Here is a 6,000-nt window from a genome sequence, read left to right as displayed (position 1 = left end):
CGACAGACAAGTCGCATCGGCTTAAAGTAGGCCAGAATGTCAGTCCATGTTGGAGCAGGTTTAGATACAGTCTAAAGCATAGATCTCAAAGTCTGTGCACAGAATTTAGCAAGGGCCTCGCACCTTCTGATGCATCAGGTAGGTGCACTATAGCATAGCCTAACCCTCTGTACTTTGGTCTATATTGATGCGGGACATAGACAGCCAGCTGATGACCAATCCATTAGTGCAATGGATGGCTGGAAGCATTTGTCTTTGCCTTTGCAATACCACAGAAGCAATGCATGGTCAATGTACAGCAATGACACACCTGTGTGAACAGCCAGGAGACCCCCCCATGTTATGTTACATAGTTACATAGTTAGTACGGTCGAAAAAAGACATATGTCCATCAAGTTCAACCAGGGAATTAAGGGGTAGGGGTGTGGCGCGATATTGGGGAAGGGATGAGATTTTATATTTCTTCATAAGCATTAATCTTATTTTGTCAATTAGGAACATTCAGCACCCACCCGCTATCAAGGCAGCTGCCTATCATGTCATGCCCTACCTGCACAGGTGTGCTGGCTACTCAAATGATCCAATTAAGGAGGCCATTTAGTCAGCAGCAGCAGAAGTCCTGTGCCTGGACGCTCCAACAGCGGCCAGACACAAGCAGAAGCAGCAGAAGCAGCAGCAGCACCACCTTTTGTTTTTTGGCTGCAGCAGCAGCAGCAGCAGCAGCAAGGCCCACAGGGCTGGCTAGCTGGCTAGCCAGCAAGCAGGTAGCAATGAAAGTAGGAATCTTTCTTTTTAACCCTGTAAGGGGGTGGTGCACTGTACCCGAAGATACTGCCATATCGGGTCAATGCATAGGGCGACGGAAGCAAGCTTCGAAATCGGCCCCCGTTCTCAAAAATCCATTTAATATATGGTCCCCAGATAGGGGACGTATCAGATATTAAACTGATAAGAACAGATACTACACTTGATCTTAGCCAAAAGGCCGAGAAGCGATAACCGTGAAAGGGGCGGGCCCAACAAGGTCCCCTTCATGGGCACTATCACTGCTTGCTGTCAGGGAGGCTGCCAGACAATTTTCCATGCACACTCTGGGCTGGGGGGCAGTCAACCACCAGTACACACAGCAGAACCTAAACCCATACCATTATTGCTAAGCAGCAAGACAGGGGCCCATTGCACTCCCACGGGGCCTTTTTAAATGCAATCCATAACCCGGATTTGCCAGGAACCCTTCTTACTCCTCCTACTTGCATGTGACACTGGGCTTAGGATCTGCATAGGAAACACACACACAAGCACACACCTACCTTTGTTGCCTGCAGATGCCTCCTTGGCTGTCCCCAAACGGTATCAAACCAACACCCACGGGAAGCTGTAAGCATAGAGGACATGCCTGCACCCCATTGGACTTACCTGTGTGGGTTAAATCCGGGTTATTTGACAACCTATGGCGGTGATGGTTCTGCTCAGGCAGAGCAGTGCTGATGCTCCTCATAAAGCTGTCGCTGCTGTGAAGGTTCTAGGTGACATCACAATCCCTATGGTTACATACACGACAAAGCTGGGTTGTTGTTGTTTACACTCTGCAAGGCCTGTGGAAGTGAGTGACATCATAGCACTGTAGTTCTGAGGGTTCTAGATGGATGCAACAATCTCCTGTTGCTTCTATGAAGGCCATAATAGACGACATCACCAAACAGCTCCATAGTCACATACACAGCAAAGGAGAGATGTTGTTTACACCTAGTGATGTCAGTGGTATTGAGTGACATCACAGCACAGTGCTAAGGCTCCTGGGCCTGGACACAGCAGCGGCTGCAATATCTCAACGGAGAATACGTTTATATATATGTGTGTGTGTGCGCGTATATATATATATATATATATATATATATATATATATATATATATATATTTCTCCGCCGAAATCACTTTTAAACCCATTTCCACCTTTTTTTCCCTTCTCTTCCTCTTACTTTTTTTTCACGTTTTTTTACGTTTTTCTCCTTTTCGCCTCTTTTCTGGGCGTATTATTCTTCTTTTTCTTCTTTTTTTTCGTCTAATGCATACCCCATCAGTGCAGCAATGCTTATTCAATACCGCCAGCAGATGGAGACACTGGGGGATAATTTTCTAAGGATTTATACTGATTTTTCCTGTCTGAATTTGTCGCACAGAAAGTTGCAGGCCAAATATGTGTGACATTTCTGCGACTTTAGCTTCTAGAGCATTTTTACAACATTATACATAGGTGCTGAATACATAAAAAGCGACTGTTCAGCGACAGACAAGTCGCATCGGCTGAAAGTAGGCCAGAATGTCAGTCCATGTTGGAGCAGGTTTAGATACAGTCTAAAGCATAGATCTCAAAGTCTGTGCACAGAATTTAGCAAGGGCCTCGCACCTTCTGATGCATCAGGTAGGTGCACTATAGCATAGCCTAACCCTCTGTACTTTGGTCTATATTGATGCGGGACATAGACAGCCAGCTGATGACCAATCCATTAGTGCAATGGATGGCTGGAAGCATTTGTCTTTGCCTTTGCAATACCACAGAAGCAATGCATGGTCAATGTACAGCAATGACACACCTGTGTGAACAGCCAGGAGACCCCCCCATGTTATGTTACATAGTTACATAGTTAGTACGGTCGAAAAAAGACATATGTCCATCAAGTTCAACCAGGGAATTAAGGGGTAGGGGTGTGGCGCGATATTGGGGAAGGGATGAGATTTTATATTTCTTCATAAGCATTAATCTTATTTTGTCAATTAGGAACATTCAGCACCCACCCGCTATCAAGGCAGCTGCCTATCATGTCATGCCCTACCTGCACAGGTGTGCTGGCTACTCAAATGATCCAATTAAGGAGGCCATTTAGTCAGCAGCAGCAGAAGTCCTGTGCCTGGACGCTCCAACAGCGGCCAGACACAAGCAGAAGCAGCAGAAGCAGCAGCAGCACCACCTTTTGTTTTTTGGCTGCAGCAGCAGCAGCAGCAGCAGCAAGGCCCACAGGGCTGGCTAGCTGGCTAGCCAGCAAGCAGGTAGCAATGAAAGTAGGAATCTTTCTTTTTAACCCTGTAAGGGGGTGGTGCACTGTACCCGAAGATACTGCCATATCGGGTCAATGCATAGGGCGACGGAAGCAAGCTTCGAAATCGGCCCCCGTTCTCAAAAATCCATTTAATATATGGTCCCCAGATAGGGGACGTATCAGATATTAAACTGATAAGAACAGATACTACACTTGATCTTAGCCAAAAGGCCGAGAAGCGATAACCGTGAAAGGGGCGGGCCCAACAAGGTCCCCTTCATGGGCACTATCACTGCTTGCTGTCAGGGAGGCTGCCAGACAATTTTCCATGCACACTCTGGGCTGGGGGGCAGTCAACCACCAGTACACACAGCAGAACCTAAACCCATACCATTATTGCTAAGCAGCAAGACAGGGGCCCATTGCACTCCCACGGGGCCTTTTTAAATGCAATCCATAACCCGGATTTGCCAGGAACCCTTCTTACTCCTCCTACTTGCATGTGACACTGGGCTTAGGATCTGCATAGGAAACACACACACAAGCACACACCTACCTTTGTTGCCTGCAGATGCCTCCTTGGCTGTCCCCAAACGGTATCAAACCAACACCCACGGGAAGCTGTAAGCATAGAGGACATGCCTGCACCCCATTGGACTTACCTGTGTGGGTTAAATCCGGGTTATTTGACAACCTATGGCGGTGATGGTTCTGCTCAGGCAGAGCAGTGCTGATGCTCCTCATAAAGCTGTCGCTGCTGTGAAGGTTCTAGGTGACATCACAATCCCTATGGTTACATACACGACAAAGCTGGGTTGTTGTTGTTTACACTCTGCAAGGCCTGTGGAAGTGAGTGACATCATAGCACTGTAGTTCTGAGGGTTCTAGATGGATGCAACAATCTCCTGTTGCTTCTATGAAGGCCATAATAGACGACATCACCAAACAGCTCCATAGTCACACACACAGCAAAGGAGAGATGTTGTTTACACCTAGTGATGTCAGTGGTATTGAGTGACATCACAGCACAGTGCTAAGGCTCCTGGGCCTGGACACAGCAGCGGCTGCAATATCTCAACGGAGAATACGTTTATATATATGTGTGTGTGTGCGCGTATATATATATATATATATATATATATATATATATATATATCTCCGCCGAAATCACTTTTAAACCCATTTCCACCTTTTTTTCCCTTCTCTTCCTCTTACTTTTTTTTCACGTTTTTTTACGTTTTTCTCCTTTTCGCCTCTTTTCTGGGCGTATTATTCTTCTTTTTCTTCTTTTTTTTCGTCTAATGCATACCCCATCAGTGCAGCAATGCTTATTCAATACCGCCAGCAGATGGAGACACTGGGGGATAATTTTCTAAGGATTTATACTGATTTTTCCTGTCTGAATTTGTCGCACAGAAAGTTGCAGGCCAAATATGTGTGACATTTCTGCGACTTTAGCTTCTAGAGCATTTTTACAACATTATACATAGGTGCTGAATACATAAAAAGCGACTGTTCAGCGACAGACAAGTCGCATCGGCTGAAAGTAGGCCAGAATGTCAGTCCATGTTGGAGCAGGTTTAGATACAGTCTAAAGCATAGATCTCAAAGTCTGTGCACAGAATTTAGCAAGGGCCTCGCACCTTCTGATGCATCAGGTAGGTGCACTATAGCATAGCCTAACCCTCTGTACTTTGGTCTATATTGATGCGGGACATAGACAGCCAGCTGATGACCAATCCATTAGTGCAATGGATGGCTGGAAGCATTTGTCTTTGCCTTTGCAATACCACAGAAGCAATGCATGGTCAATGTACAGCAATGACACACCTGTGTGAACAGCCAGGAGACCCCCCCATGTTATGTTACATAGTTACATAGTTAGTACGGTCGAAAAAAGACATATGTCCATCAAGTTCAACCAGGGAATTAAGGGGTAGGGGTGTGGCGCGATATTGGGGAAGGGATGAGATTTTATATTTCTTCATAAGCATTAATCTTATTTTGTCAATTAGGAACATTCAGCACCCACCCGCTATCAAGGCAGCTGCCTATCATGTCATGCCCTACCTGCACAGGTGTGCTGGCTACTCAAATGATCCAATTAAGGAGGCCATTTAGTCAGCAGCAGCAGAAGTCCTGTGCCTGGACGCTCCAACAGCGGCCAGACACAAGCAGAAGCAGCAGAAGCAGCAGCAGCACCACCTTTTGTTTTTTGGCTGCAGCAGCAGCAGCAGCAGCAGCAAGGCCCACAGGGCTGGCTAGCTGGCTAGCCAGCAAGCAGGTAGCAATGAAAGTAGGAATCTTTCTTTTTAACCCTGTAAGGGGGTGGTGCACTGTACCCGAAGATACTGCCATATCGGGTCAATGCATAGGGCGACGGAAGCAAGCTTCGAAATCGGCCCCCGTTCTCAAAAATCCATTTAATATATGGTCCCCAGATAGGGGACGTATCAGATATTAAACTGATAAGAACAGATACTACACTTGATCTTAGCCAAAAGGCCGAGAAGCGATAACCGTGAAAGGGGCGGGCCCAACAAGGTCCCCTTCATGGGCACTATCACTGCTTGCTGTCAGGGAGGCTGCCAGACAATTTTCCATGCACACTCTGGGCTGGGGGGCAGTCAACCACCAGTACACACAGCAGAACCTAAACCCATACCATTATTGCTAAGCAGCAAGACAGGGGCCCATTGCACTCCCACGGGGCCTTTTTAAATGCAATCCATAACCCGGATTTGCCAGGAACCCTTCTTACTCCTCCTACTTGCATGTGACACTGGGCTTAGGATCTGCATAGGAAACACACACACAAGCACACACCTACCTTTGTTGCCTGCAGATGCCTCCTTGGCTGTCCCCAAACGGTATCAAACCAACACCCACGGGAAGCTGTAAGCATAGAGGACATGCCTGCACCCCATTGGACTTACCTGTGTGGGTTAAATCCGGGTTATTT

General features: G+C 46.8%; 3 non-coding genes across 3 annotated transcripts; all 3 read right to left on the bottom strand.

Annotated features, from left to right (window-relative positions):
* Positions 1–806: 806 nt before the first annotated feature.
* Positions 807–997, bottom strand: LOC130312818 (U2 spliceosomal RNA). Its single transcript, XR_008860891.1, has one exon. It is a non-coding gene; the product is annotated as a U2 spliceosomal RNA (small nuclear RNA).
* A 2,093-nt stretch (positions 998–3,090) lies between these two features.
* LOC130312817 (U2 spliceosomal RNA) lies at positions 3,091–3,281 on the bottom strand. Its single transcript, XR_008860890.1, has one exon. It is a non-coding gene; the product is annotated as a U2 spliceosomal RNA (small nuclear RNA).
* A 2,083-nt stretch (positions 3,282–5,364) lies between these two features.
* Positions 5,365–5,555, bottom strand: LOC130312816 (U2 spliceosomal RNA). Its single transcript, XR_008860889.1, has one exon. It is a non-coding gene; the product is annotated as a U2 spliceosomal RNA (small nuclear RNA).
* Positions 5,556–6,000: the final 445 nt, after the last annotated feature.

The sequence above is a fragment of the Hyla sarda genome, unplaced genomic scaffold, assembly GCF_029499605.1.
Source record: "Hyla sarda isolate aHylSar1 unplaced genomic scaffold, aHylSar1.hap1 scaffold_1731, whole genome shotgun sequence".
NCBI classification, from domain to species: domain Eukaryota; kingdom Metazoa; phylum Chordata; class Amphibia; order Anura; family Hylidae; genus Hyla; species Hyla sarda.
Note: the sequence above shows the minus strand (reverse complement) of the source record. Positions and strands in the feature narration are given on the sequence as shown.